The following is a 14,731-nucleotide window of genomic DNA, read 5'->3' as shown; positions in this document are numbered from 1 at the left end:
CTCGGACTCCAGCATCAGCAGTTCTTACTATCTCTGAGAGTAGTGCTCATGGAGTCTTTACTTTTCCTTTTATAGGCTGGATAGTGAAGGTACAAGAGAGGGTACAAGCTTTTTCATGTATATTCAGGAGAATATATTTATGTATTTTCTTGCGTAGTATGTTCCTAGCCCAACAAGGAGGAATGATTTGCTGCATCTGATTCCAGGCACCAAGGTAAATCAAAGAATGGTTGATGAACATTCAGGGAATAGTGTTCATACATAAGGTTTAGGATAGCTATGGGAAAAGCATAAAAAGTAAAGCAAAATAATGAAATATAGGAGGGCAAGTTTCAATGGAGCAAGAACAGATCTGGCCCAGGCAAATCAGAAACAAAGATTTGTGGGTCAAATCAGTAAAAGAAAGAATTAACTGATTTTAAAGAGGGAATTATTTAGGTAGAGTTGATGTACATTCCATATGGGAAAAGATAAGTCAAACCAAAGCCAGATGTCCCTGGACGACAAGAGTGATAGAGAGTAAGATGAAGCAGAGAAAACACTGTACAGGGATGTCAAATTGATAACACAAGTGAGAACGAGGCTGAATATAGAAAGGTCAGAGGAAATGTGATAAAAGGAAACAAAAACAAGCAAAGTGAGCATGAAAACATACTGGCAGCTAACATAATATGTACAGATCATGGTTTCTTCTTCCAAATGTAAAAAGCACTTTTTTAAAAACCAGGATGGTAGAAGGGATTACTGCACTTTTTAAAAGCAAACAACGGGCATTTATTTTAAGTGCTATTTACACTGCTGTTTTCTCAAACAGTGATGAGTGTTTAGCTGCAGATGAACTGGCATAACAGAGTACGTATAAAGTGAGATCTGGCTTGGATAGGCCAGGTAATCACAGACCAGTTAGTTCCTCGTCAGCTGTCGGGAAATTCTTTTAAAAAGTTCTAACGGACAGAATTGATCAATGTTTGGAAAGGCACAGATTGATCACAGATAGTCAGTAATTTGTTGGAGGGAGATCCTGTCTGACTAATTTAGTTGATTTTAGTTAATTTTTGAAAAGATGGCAAAATATATTGATGAGGGTAATGCAATTGATGTAGTTTGCATGGACATCATTAAGGCTTTAGACAAGGTCCCACATGGAAGACTGGTCCAAAAGATGAAAGCCCTTGGAATCCAAGGCAAGTTAGCAAACTGGATGCAAACTGACTTGCAAATATGAAGCCAAGGGTGATGGTAGAGGTTGTTTTTGTGATTGGAAGCCTGTGAACAGTGGTGTACCACAGGGATTGGTGTTGGGGCCCTTGCTGTTTGTTATTCACATTAACTATTTGGATGTGAATATAGATTTAGTTAGTAAGTGTTGATTGTGAGAAGGCTGGCCTCAGGCTACAGACTGATGTTGATCATGTGGTAAATTGGGCAGAGCAATGGCAGATGGAATTTAATCCTGATAGTGTAAGGTGATGCATTTTGGGAGGTCTAACACAGGATGGATATATACAAGGAATGGTCGATCCCTACGGTGTACTGAGGGACAAAGGGACCTTGGTGTACATGCCCATAGATCCCTGGAGGTATCAGCACAACTAGACAGGGTGGTCAAGAACTCACATGGGATCTTTGCCATCATTTTCTGCAGCACAGAATAAAGGAGTGCGGATGCATTGCTACAATTTTATAAAACATTGGTTAGGCCACAGATGGAATACTGTGTGCAGCTCCGGTCACCACACTATCAGGACATGACTGCATGGGAGATTCACCCAGGATGATGCCTGGGATGAAAGGTCTCGGTTATGAGGAGAGACCAAGTACGCTGGGTTTGTTTTCCTTGGAGCAAAGGGGGATGGGGCATCAATCTGATTGAGGTATACAAAATAAAGAGAGGCACTGTAAGAATCTTCTCCCCCATGGCAGATGTGTCTAAGACAAGACAGCATAAGCTTAAGGTGAGGAGGAAATGGTTTAGAGGGGATCGGAAGAAATTCTTTTTCACCCAGAGGGTGGTAGAAATATGGAACGTGCTGTGAGAGAGTGTGGTGGAGGCAAATACTCTTGCAACATTTAAGAAGCATCTGGACAGGCACTTAAAATGCAAGAGCATAGTAGGCTACAGACTACGTGCAGATAAATGAGATTAGTGTAGTTTGGTATTTGTTGATTAGCACAGGCATGGTGCGCTGACAGGCCGGTTCTATACTGTGTGACTCTATGATGAGTGGAGCTAATTACTACTCAAAAAGGGGATTCACGCATTGTGGTAGAGGGCATGACTGAGGTATTAAATTTTGTATCTGTCTTTAGCAAGAAGACATTCAAAATTATGAGGCATCTAGACAGAGTGCATTAACCAGAAGATTTGAGAACCAAAGGGCATTGATATAAGGTGAATGGCAAAAGAATGAACAATGACATTAGGAAACTTTTCTTGTTACAGTGAATGGCTCTGATCTGGGAAGCACTACCCAGAGTGGAACAGACAGATTTCATTGAGGGTTTCAAAATAGAATCCTTTGGAAACCTACAGAGGGAAAGGTGGCAGGGTGATGGTAACTATCAGGAGGAATATCAAATGGTAACAAAGAACTAGAACCAATAAGGAATTGTATTAGGAACAACATACAACAAATAGATAGCCAACTGCAAGAGTTGAGGCAGGTGAGAGCACAACAAGACATCCAAGACCAGGAAAGAATGAAGAAGGGCAGTAATGAAACAGTGCTCAAGGTAGGCAAGAAGTGTACCTACGGATGGCACCCAAACGGATAAGATTCGTCCCGAGATGGACAGGGCACACAAGGTGATAATGACGAGCAATATGTGCATTTGTATGAATACAAAAGAGAACAGGAGATGGAAGCATCGATTGCAGCTAAAACATTTTACTGATTCGCAGGACCAAGAAACTGTGAGCCCGACTAACTGTGAACCATGACCATTACATCAATGACAAGGCCAACATTGTGGTAGCGCCTAAAACTGACTCTTGGCACTCTAAACCTACTGGTATTATGTACAGGCAGTAAGTGGCTGTATGACAATCTAAAACTTGAAATTGTATACCAGTACTACTGAACCTAACAATATTAAAATGGCCCTGTGCATTGTTGTAAATTTGATGGTATTAAGAAATCATATGAAATACAAATAAAGGATGTAATTGAATATATGTAAGGTAGGCGTTACCATGAATGAAGTTTAAAGTGCATGCTACATTCCAAGGCAGGGCTAGGAGTGGCATAATCATTGTTTAAACAGGAGTAAATATCCTTTGTGAACACGTTGATTATACAACTTTTCAGTCTAGTGTGAAACACCTATAAAGGGTATTTTGAGATTAATGGAGAGAGGAAATCAAGCCAACCAGACAGGAGTGCAATTCAGTACCTGGGCAGTGACAGACTTATAAAGCAACATAAGGGTAGTACAAAACCATACTAAGATTATTAACTAATGCAATGACAGAAATCTAGAACAGGGCGAGGTAGGAGAAATAAGTGACCTACATCACGCTTACAGCTGTCAGTAGTCAGACAAGTAAGACACAGCCTGGCTTAGATCCAACAAGAGAAGGTAACAAATGGATCACCAGTTCTATTTCCAATACTCACACACTGACCAGGGTCAAGCATTGGATATAATAGATTTGGAATTTCAGAAATCATTTGATAAGGTGTCATTCATTAGACTATTTAAGAGTCCATGAACAAAAACATAAGTTGCTGGAAAAACTCAGCAGTTCTGGCAGAATGTTAACGTTTCGGGTCTGGTGACCCATCCTCAGAACTGATGGTAGCTGGGAAAACGTTGGTTAATATGCAGAAAATAGGGCGGGCGATGGGTTAGGAAGTAAGCGATAGGATAAAGGATAGAGCCTGAAGAGAGAGAAGAGCAGTTGGACAGACATAGGAGTTGATAACGATCTGGCTAAGAGGGTGAATAGCTGTTAGTGGAGACTGTTAGTGACTAACAATAGGTAGTGTGTAACGGCAGGCTATGTGATAACAAGGCCTGGCGTGTGGGGTAGGAGGCTAGGACATGGGAGAGTTTAGGCCCTAAAATTATTGAACTCGATATCAAGTCCGGAGGACTGCAGGGTCCTCAAGCAGAAAATAGGGTGTTGTTCTTCCAGCTTGCACTGAGCTTTGCTAGAACACCACAACAAGCCTAAGACAGAGATTGTTGGCCAGGGAACAGGGTGGTGCGTTAAAGTGGCAGGCAACTGGAAGCTCAGGGTCTTTTTTGCGAGCAGAACATAGATGTCCTCACCCCCTCTCTTCCCACCCGCAACAGCGATAGGGTTCCCCTTGTCCTTACCTACCATCCCACCAGCATCCACATCCAGAAGATCATCAGCCACCACCTCCAGCGAGATGCCACCATCAGATACATATTCCATTCCCCTCCCTTCTGTAGGGACCATTCCCTCTGGGACACCCTGGTCCACTCTTCCTTCACTCCCAACACTCCCCAACAGCTCCACGGCATCTTTCCCTGCAACCACTAAAGATGTAACACCTGCCTATTTACCTCCTCCCTCCCCAGTATCCAAGGGCCCAAACATGCCCAAGCAACACTTCACCTGCAGTTCCCAGAATCTAGTCTATCGCATTTGCTGCTCACAATGTGGTTGCCCCTACAGTGGGGAAAACAAAGCATAGACTGGGTGACCACTTTGCAGAACATCCACGTTCTGCTTGCAAAAAAGACCCTGAGCTTCCAATTGCCTGCCACTTTAACATACCACCCTGTTCCCTGGCCAACATCTCTGTCTCAGGCTTGCTGCAGTGTTCCAGCGAAGCTCAGCACAAACTGTAAAAACAACACCTCATTTTCCACTTGGGGACCCTGCAGCCTTCCGGACTCAATAAAGAGGTCACTAATTTTAAGGCCTGAACTCTCCCATGTCCTAGCCTCCTACTCCACATACCAGGCCTTGTTATCACATAGCCTGCCGTTACACACTACCTATTGTTAGTCACTAACAGTTCCCATTAACAGCTATCCACCCTCCCAGCTAGATCGTTATCAGCTCCTTTGTCTATCCAACTGCTCTTCTCTCTCTTCAGGCTCTATCCTATCTTTTACTCCCTACCCCATCCCCATCCCTATTTTCTGCATATAAACCAACGTTTTCCCTGCTACCATCAGTTCTGAGGAAGGGTCACCAGACCAGAAACGTTAACACTGATTTTTTCTTCACACATGCTGCCAGACCTGCTCAGCTTTTCCAGCAACTTCTGTTTTTGTTCCTGATTTACAGCATCCACAGTTCTTTCGGTTTTTATTTAAGAGTCTATGATGTTGGAGGTAATATATTAGCAGGGATAGAGGATAGGGTAATAATAGTCAACAAAATTGGGATAAGGGAGGCACTTCAAGATGATAACCTGTAACTAACGAGTGCCACAGGGATCAGTGCTGTGGCCACAATTAATTACTACATCTTAATGCCTTGTATGAGGTATGTGAATGTACTATTGCCAAGTTTGTGGAGGACACAAAAATAGATGGGAAGGCAAATACTGAGGATTGGACAAAGAGTCTGCAGACAGATAGAGATAGGTTAAGCAAGTGGGCAAAAACTTGCTTGGTGGAATATTGTGTTGGAAAATGTGAAGTTTTACAGTTTGGCAGTAAGAATAGAGGAGCCACCTATCAGTTAAATGGATGAAAGACTTCAGAAAGCTACAAAACAGAGGGATTTACGAGTTCTCACGCAAGCATCACAAAAAGCTAGAATCCAAGTTCAGCGGATAATAGGGAAGACAAATGGAATGTTGGCCTTTATTTCAAAGGGAATGTGGCATAAAAGTAAGGAGGTTTTTGCTAAAATCATATAGGGCACTAGTCAGACCACAGCAGGAATATTGTGAATACTTTCGGGCCCCTTAACTAAGGAAACACATACGAGCATTGAAGGCAGTTCATAGAAGGTTCACAAAATCGTTAACAGCTCTGGTACCTTCTTATGAGAACAGACTGAATAGGTTGAGCCTGAAGAATGAGAGGCGATTTTATTAAAACAAAGATTCTTTGGAGACTTGACAGGGTAGATGCAGTAAGGTTGGTGCCCCTTCTGGGAGAGTGTTGGAACACAGAACATAATCTCAGAATAAGGTCTGCACATTTAAGCCAGAGGTGAAGTTTCTTCTCTCAGAGGTAGTGATTCTCTAGAATTCTTTACAATAGAGGGTTATCGAAGCTGGGATAGACACTTTTCATCTGTAAGCGAATCGAGGTTTATAGGGAATATGCAGGAAAGTGGAGCTGAGGATTATAAAATCAACCATGATCTTACTAAATGCCTTCTGAAAATCCAAATCTATTAGATCCATTGCTTCCCCTCTTTCTATCCTGCTTGTTACCTCATCAAAGAATCCCAGGACATTTATCAGGAATGAAACCCTTCATGAAGCCCTCCTAACTCTGCTTGATCAGATTATGTATTCCTAAATATTCTGCCATTACATATTTTATAAGTTCTGCTATAACGTGTGCTTCATTAATGCGAATTGGCTGTAAAGTGATTGATGAATAGTGGATGCCGTTTGGATAACGCAAACTTTCTGCTGTACAGGTATAGTGATTTCTCTATAACGCGATTTTCTATATCGCAATTTTCTACAGTGCAAGGTCACACAAGAACACAACTATCATGTAACAGGAGAACTACTTGTAGACTCATACATTTTCCTAATAACGGACATTAACATTAAGCTAATTGGCCTATAGTTACCCGTTTTTGTCTCCTTCCCTTTTTAAATAAATTGGCAGTTTTCCAATCCTCCAAGCCTTTTTCAGAATCTAGGGATTCCTGGAAGATTACTTTTCATGAATCTACTATCTGTGGAGCTACTTTGTTTAATATATTAAGATGCATCCATCAAGTCCAGGGGACTTACTGGTCTTAACTGCATTGGTTTTCCTAGTACTTTCTTTCTCATGATGGGTATTGTATTTATTTCTTCTTCTCCTTTTGCTCCTTGATTATTTAGTGATCTCAAAATGCTACTAATGTCTTTTAGTGTGAAGATTGATGCAAAGTATTTGTTCAACTCCTCTGCCATTTCCTGGTTCCCTGTTATTATTTCCCCAGCCTCATTCTCCAAGTGGCCTAGGTTCACTTTGACTTCTCTCTTCCTTTTAATAAATTTAAAACAGTTCTTGCCATCTGCCTTGATGGTAGTTCCAAGTTTACCCTCAATGTTTATTTTCTCCTTCTTTATTATTTTTGGTTATCTTCTGTTGTTTCGTTTTAAATTTTCGCAATACTTCGCCTTACCACTAATCTTTGATTGTATGTTTTTGCTTTGAATTTGTTGCTACCCTTAACTTCCCCACTTAACCATGGCTCATTCTTTTCCTGGAATAATTCTTCCTCAATTGAATATATATTTGATGTGAGTCATTAACTACTTTTTAAACATCTACCACTGTTCCTTAACCATTTTTGCTGCTAAACTCCTTTACCAATCCACGCCACCCAGCTCTGCTCTCATTTCTTTGTAATTAACCTCATTTAGGCTTAGCGCTGTTGTTTCCAATCCAAGTTATTCCATCTCAAAACAAATGCTAAATTCTATCATATTACAGTCACTGTTTGCTAGGGAATATTTTAGTCTGACATCATTTATTAAACCATTACACATCACCAGATCCAAAATAACCTGATCCATGGTTGGATTCACAACATATTGTTCTTGGAAACTATCCCGAATACACTCTACAAATTCCTCCGCATGTCTTCTGTAGTGATTGTAACGAGGTCTGCCAGCTGCACTTCAGAGAATATGAGTTCCCCAATTGGGGCTGTTAATCTAGTCCAGTCAGGGAGACCTCACTAACATAAAAAGGTTGAGTGTCAGGGGTACTGACACTCTGGTGCCTGACTCTGTATTGGCAAAAGTCGAAGCCTGGAAAGTCAAGGGATCATCAAACCAGTCCAATTTGTGAAAGAGTTAGCATCGGTTGTACTGATTTTGAAGCCCAATTGGTCAGTTTGCCTTTGTGGAAATTTTTAAATAAACAGTAAACCATTTTCGCAGCTGTATAAATACCCAAACCCTCAGATCGAGGGCTTACACAAAACATTGACAGGAGGGTTGTCCTTCACAAAGCTGGACATGAGCCACACTTAGTTGCAATAGCATTTGGACCAGGATTACCAGAAGTATGCTACAATTAATATCAATAAGCTCTTGCACCAACATACGAGACTGCCATTTGGGCTATCGTCAGCCTGTTCAATTTTTCAGCAGAGGATGGAGAACATTTTGTAAGGTCTACCTCAGGTTGCCATTTACCTAGATGATTTCCTGATAACAGAGAAAACTAATAAGGGACATTTAGAGAACTTGGATATAGTCCTAAAGAGTTTTTCCAAGGCAGGCATATGCCTAAGAAGGGTAAAATGTGTGTTCCAGTCCCGCCAAGTGACCTAGTTGGGCTATAGAGTCAACAAGACTGTGTTCCTGGAAGATGAAGTGAGGATGATTAAAGGTGCCCTGGTTCTCACATCTGTCCAGGAGCTTAGGTCATTTTTTGGGCTGGTATCTTTGCATCAAACCCTAAAAAAGGGTCTGCCTTAGAAATAGTCTGACAGAGAAGCCCCTAGCTTTCAAAGAAGTAATACAACAGTTATCATCCTCTAATACTGGGACGACGATAGAAAAACTGAGCACATCTTTTGCACCACACAGAGTCCCGTAAGTGTCGGTCACAGATCACAGGCCATCGTTTACCAGTTTTGAAGTCGAATGGGATTCAACATATAAGGATAGCTCCATACTGACCATTATCTAATTGTCTGGCAGAAAGAGTGGTCCAAACACTGAAGGCTAGATTGAAGAAACAATCTATATGGCCTGCCTCGATCCCAAGCTGTTCCAGTTTTTGGTTGATTATAGGACCACTCCACATGCAACTACAGGAGAGCATCGGCAGTGTGCCTAATGGGTAAAAGACTCCATACCAGATTAAGTCTGATCTGCCTGAACTTGGAAGCAGGGGGGAGTGGGGCGAGCAGTGTGAAATGGCATCAGAAACTCTAATGCCAGACCCAAGACTCCACCAAGTGAGAGGGACAGTTTGATAAAGGGATGAAGTTTGGTATAAGAGTCACAGAAATGGTCCCGAATGGGTAAGAGGTGTGGTCAATGTGAGGTCAAGACCAGTGATATATAAAGTTCGGGTAACTGCAACAGTCCTAAATAAGCATGCGGACCAAAAGAATGCCGTGAATTCTCAGACATTGTGAGCACAAAATGTGCTGTGCCTCTGGGAACCTTTGGAATTGCTGTAGAGCCCATGGATTCACCTCTCCACCAAAACATTGTTTTGTCATCTGAATCAGAGATTAATATGACAGAAGTAGCCACCTCAACACCTTTGCTGCCAGAACAGTGAAAGTCTACTGATGCACTCCTGATGCAAGAGGCAAGCTTCCGTGCATTAGAATCCACCTGTGCCAGACGCTGAATCGAAAGGATGCTAAATTGCCCCAGGAGGCTCTCAAAGAAAAAGGACCGGCCTGTGTCCTCTGACTCAGAGAGGTATGGGATATAGTGACAGTAGAATAACCTGATCCTTAGTTGGATCCACAACATATTGTTCTTGTAATGTATCCCAAATACACTCTATGAATTCTACCATATGTCTTCTATAGTGATTGCAATGAGGTCAGCCAGGTGAACCTAATCGAATATGAGTTCCCTGATTGGTGCTGTTAACCTGGTCCCATCAGGGAGCCCTGGCTTAGAGATACAAAAAAAAGTTTCTGAGATATACTCTGAAAGGCAGTACTAAAGTCAAGGATTGTTAGTGTGTTAGTGTGTAAATTAAGGGTGGCTTAGTAATGGGATACCAGCCTCTGTAAAGTTATTTCATCTTCCTCCTCCAATCTGACTATCCCAATCAACATGAAAATTAAAGTCACCCATGATGAATGCACTCACTGCCTTTGTTACACGCCCTCATTATCTCCTGATTTATCCTCTGTTCCACCCTATAATTACTGTTAGGGGGTCCATGGACGACATTTACAAGTGTCTTCTTACCCTTTCTGGCATCTGGTCATTTCTAACACTTTCAGCAAAGAAACAGTGCGAAGATCATTGAGAATGACCTGGTCAGACTTTCAAGCATATTTTGGACCAAACGTGGCACCCCCAGTGTTTACACTTCAAATAATGCATTGTGCAAAATGCTTTGAAAAGTTTGATGCAATACAGCATGATACTTACATGCAAGTTCTTTCTCGCTTATTTTTAGGTTGGCAAGAGTGCAGCAGTCCGAATTAGAAATATATAATGGAACTGATACTAAATTATTTGCTCAAGCTTGTCAGCACATTTCACCACTGTAACCTCTCGCCATCCTAAAACACAATGGTCCTTTACCTCTCACTGTAAATGTGAAAAATTCGGTGAGCTCCCCGATGAAACGATCACACATTCACAGAAAAAAATTGTCAACGTTGCTTCCGAATCACACCAGCCCCAAATTGACGTCGGAGCCATCCAATCAAACCAGCAAGTGGAGGCTGTTCCGTGTTCTTCCGGAACCTTCCCCCCTTTCCTCCGGGGGGCCGGTGGATTAACCCCGATTGGAAGAATTTGTATTCAGGCACTGTGGTGCTGGTGCGTGTTGAGAAGCCGGCGGTTAGTGTCTGCGCTGCTAGTCTCGGACGGTTGGGCCGAGCGGCTTTGGAACCTGGCCCGGATCCGCCTCGCGCTCCCACTTCCGCTCGCGCGAGCTCCGTCAGCGACACAGGCTCAGTCTTTCCAACCCAATCCCATTCTCTGCACTGCAACCAGCTACAGCTCGCTTCTGTACCTCAGCTCCTTTTCCTTTAAAAAAAAACATGCATAAAGGCAGTTTCTAAGCCACTGTTTCTATTCCATAAGCAAACGAGAGCAGAAATCGCTGGAGAAAGTCGCAGGTCTGGCAGTTTCTGTAGAAGGATCACTGGACTCAAAACGTTAACTCGTTTCTCTCTCTCCATAGATCTGCCAGCCCTGCTGAGTTTCTCCAACAATGTGTTATTCTGCTTGTTTCAGATCTTCCAGTATCCGCACTGCTTTTATTATATTCTCAAATAGTACCCTGAACTTATCGGCTATCCTCTTATTTATTCATGGGACGTGTGGCTTGTTGGTAGTGCCAGTATTTTAGTTTTGCCATTGCAGCTATTTGCTCTGGATAACAAGCTGCCTTCTTGAACCACTGCAGTCCATCTAATGTTCATTCACAATTGGTCGCCCAACAGTGAAAGAATGGCAAGATATTTCAAATAAGAATGATATGGCACGGTCAGGGGAATGGGCAGGTGGTAGCATATCTTTGTTTCTGTTGTTCTTTTAGGTGCTGGTGTTGATGGAGGAGCCTTTTTAAGTTGCTGCAGTGCATGTTGTAGATGGTGCACACTGTTGTCAATGTACATGTGGTGTAGAGCACTTTACATCGGTGGATAGGATCATCAAATGGACTGCTGTCCTGAATGGTGTCGAGTTCTTTGAGAATTGTTGGAGCTATATATATTCAGGCAAGTAGAGGGTATCCCATCAAATACCTCACTTAACTCTTGTACCTGGCAGGCTTTGAGGAGTAAAGAAACAAGTTACTCACCCCGGAATTCCTAGCCTCGGTGTTTATATAATTGGCCCAGTAAAGCTTCTGGTCAATGATGGTCATAAGGAAGTTAGTGTCATGAACATAGGGAAAAAAGTAGGAATAGGCCATTGATACCTTGAGAATGCTTCACCATTTTTTAAGTTCATGGTTAATCTGACCTTTTCTTGATTTGATTTTTCTGACTGTTCTAATAATCCTTGACTTTACTGCTGTTCAGTAATCTATTCATGTTTATTGTATCTAACATGACTCAACCAGCACAGTTGTCTGGGATTGAGAATTCCACAAATTCACAATCCTCAGAGAAGTGAAATTCATCCTTATCTCTGTCTTACGTGGATGGCTCCTTATTTGAAAACATGCCTCTTAGTTTTAGATTCCCTCTTCAGGGGAAACGTCGGGTACAATTGAACCTCCCTATAAGAGGTAGGGGTGCGGTCTTTGATTGGATGGGAGAGAGTCTCAGGTGAGGACACTGCTACCTTCTCACCCCGATTCAACTTGGTGAAGCCCCAAGTGTTGTACTAGCAATAGCCATTGTTTTCAATGGTACTGTCACAGGCAAATTGCCAGTCTCTTATTAGGAGAAGTTGCAGCGAAGATTTTCAAAGTCTCCTTCCATGCAGAAAGTAGTGAACAAACAATGAGTATTTAATATTATAAAGGTTTTTGTAGGCCATTCAACCCATCGAGTTCCACCATTCAATAAGATCATGATCCGATCATTCTCAACTCATTCTGAACATTTTCTGTCTCTCCTCAAAACCCTGATTCCTTTACTGATTAAAATCTATTCACTTCACTCTTGAATATACTTGATGCACCCCAGTCCCTACAGCTCTCTGGGATAAAGAGTTTCACAGATTCACTACCTTCTGAGAGAAGAAATTTCTCTTCATTTCTATTTTAAGTGGGACATCTCTTATTCTAAGATTGCAACCTTTGGTCCTAGATTCTCCTACAAGGGGAAATAAATTTTCTGCATCTACCCCGTCAAGTTCCTTAAGAATCTTGTATGTTTCAGTAAGGTTGACTTTTTTTTTTCTAAACTCCAGTGAATACAGGCACAAACTACTCAACCTCTCCTCATGATACAACACCCCAACATCCAGGATCCCCGTGGTGAACCTTCTACAACTGTCACAACGCCAATATATCTTTTCTTAGATAACGGGACCAAGACTGTTCTCAGTATTTCAGCTGTAGCCTGACTAGTACCTTGCATAGTTTTAGCAAGATGTCCATATGTTTTATACTTCATGCCCTTCGAAATAAAAGACAGCATTCCATTTGCTTTCCTTTATACCTGCTGAATTTGGATGCTAGATTTTTTTTGTGATTTATGTGTAAGGATTCCCAAATCCCTAATTAGATTTTTGAAGTCTTTTGCAATTCGAATAATAGTCAGCTCCTCTATTCTTCCTGCCAAAATACATAACCTCAGATTTCCCACATTATATTTCATCTGCCTGGTGTTTGCCCACTCACTTAACCTCTCCATATCCCTCTACAGAATCTTTGTGTCATCCTCACTACTTGCCTTCCCACCTATTTTTGTCTCATCCATAAATTTGGCTAGAGTACATTCACTTACTTCATCCAAGACATTATTTTATGTTCTAATTAATTGTGGCCACAGCACTGATCCCTGTGGCACTCTGCTAGTTACAGGTTGCTGTCCTGAAAATGCCTCTCTTATTTCCAGTTAGCCATTCCTTTATAAATCCCTATTAGTTAGCCATTCCTCTATCCATGCTAATATACTATCTCCAACATCATGTGCTCTTATATTATTAATTAGCCTAACGTGTGATACCTTAATCAAACTCCTTCTGAAAGTTCAAATGTATTACAGTCACTTCTTCCCCTTTTCCTGTTTGCTTGTTATCTCTTCAAATACTTCTAATACATTTGTCAGGCATGGTTTACCCTTCGTGAAGCCATAGTAACTCTGCTTGATCATATAATGTATTTTTAAATGCTCTGCCATTACATCTTATGTGATAGATCTTACATTTTCCCAATTACAGATGTTAAACCAAACTATGGTTTTGTTTTTTTACCCCTTCCCTTTTTAAATAAAGGTGTCTCACAGGTATTTTTCCAATCCACTGGGGTTTTATCCATAATTTAAGGATTCCTGTATGATTAACCAGTGTATCCACTATCTATGTGACTGCTTTTAATATTCCAGCATGTATCTCATTGGGTTCCAAGTGACTTATTGGTCTCTAGTCCTATTAGTTTCCCCAGCACCTTTTTTCTGTAGTGTTAGTTGTAGCATTCATTTCATCTCCTCCTTTTGCCCAATAATTGTTTAGTATTTTTGAAATGTTGTTTGTGACTTTTACTTTGAAGACTGATACAAAGTATTCATTCAACTCCTCTTCCAGTTCTGGTTCTCCCTTCGTATTTCCCAGCTTTGTTCTGTAAGGAACCTGTGCTCACTTTGGTTTCTCTCTTCCTTTTCATACATTTGAAGAAGCTCTTTTATCTATCAACTTTACTCACATGTTTACCCTCAAAGTTTATTTTCTCCCTCTTTATTATTTTTTGATTTTTAAAATTTGCCAAAACCTCTGACTTATCACTAAGCATTGCCAGTTTGTATGTTTTTTTTTCTTTCAATTTGATGCTATCTTTAACTTCCCTGGTTAATAATGATTGACATAACTTCTTCCTAAAATCCTTCTTCCTCACAGGGATACATCTTTGCAGTGAACCAGGAAATATTTCCTTCAATAATACAAAGAACCACGGATGCTGAAGATCTGAATCAAAACAGAAATTGCTGAAGAAACTCAGCAGAATGTTTTGATGAAGAGTTGCTGACTTGAAATGTTAACTTTGGTTTCTTCCCACAGATGCTGTCAGATCTGCTGAGATTCCCCAGCAATTAATATTTCCTTAAGCATCTGCCAATGTTCGTCAACTGAGTTTGATCATAAGCTCCTTTCCCTGTCCACTTTAGCTGTCCCAGTCCTAATTCCTTTGCAAATAGCTTTACTTATCATGTTATTTTCCAACCCACATTTCTCCCTTTCAGACTGAATAATAAATTCTATCATGTTATGGTCAGTTTCCTATGATA

At 41.2% G+C, this 14,731-nt stretch overlaps 1 protein-coding gene across 1 annotated transcript in view; it reads right to left on the bottom strand.

The window, feature by feature from the left end:
• triqk (triple QxxK/R motif containing) overlaps nucleotides 1-10,746 on the bottom strand; it is a 101,430-nt gene extending 90,684 nt beyond the window's left edge. Inside the window, exon 1 of the mRNA XM_020531691.2 lies at nucleotides 10,407-10,746. The gene's annotated coding sequence lies outside the window, so the exon portion shown is untranslated. The remainder of the gene's footprint in view (nucleotides 1-10,406) is intronic.
• Between the last annotated feature and the right edge of the window lie 3,985 nt (nucleotides 10,747-14,731).

The sequence above is a fragment of the Rhincodon typus genome, chromosome 4 (assembly GCF_021869965.1).
Source record: "Rhincodon typus isolate 14 chromosome 4, sRhiTyp1.1, whole genome shotgun sequence".
In the NCBI taxonomy this organism is placed as follows: domain Eukaryota; kingdom Metazoa; phylum Chordata; class Chondrichthyes; order Orectolobiformes; family Rhincodontidae; genus Rhincodon; species Rhincodon typus.
This window is presented reverse-complemented; position numbering and strand designations above follow the sequence as displayed.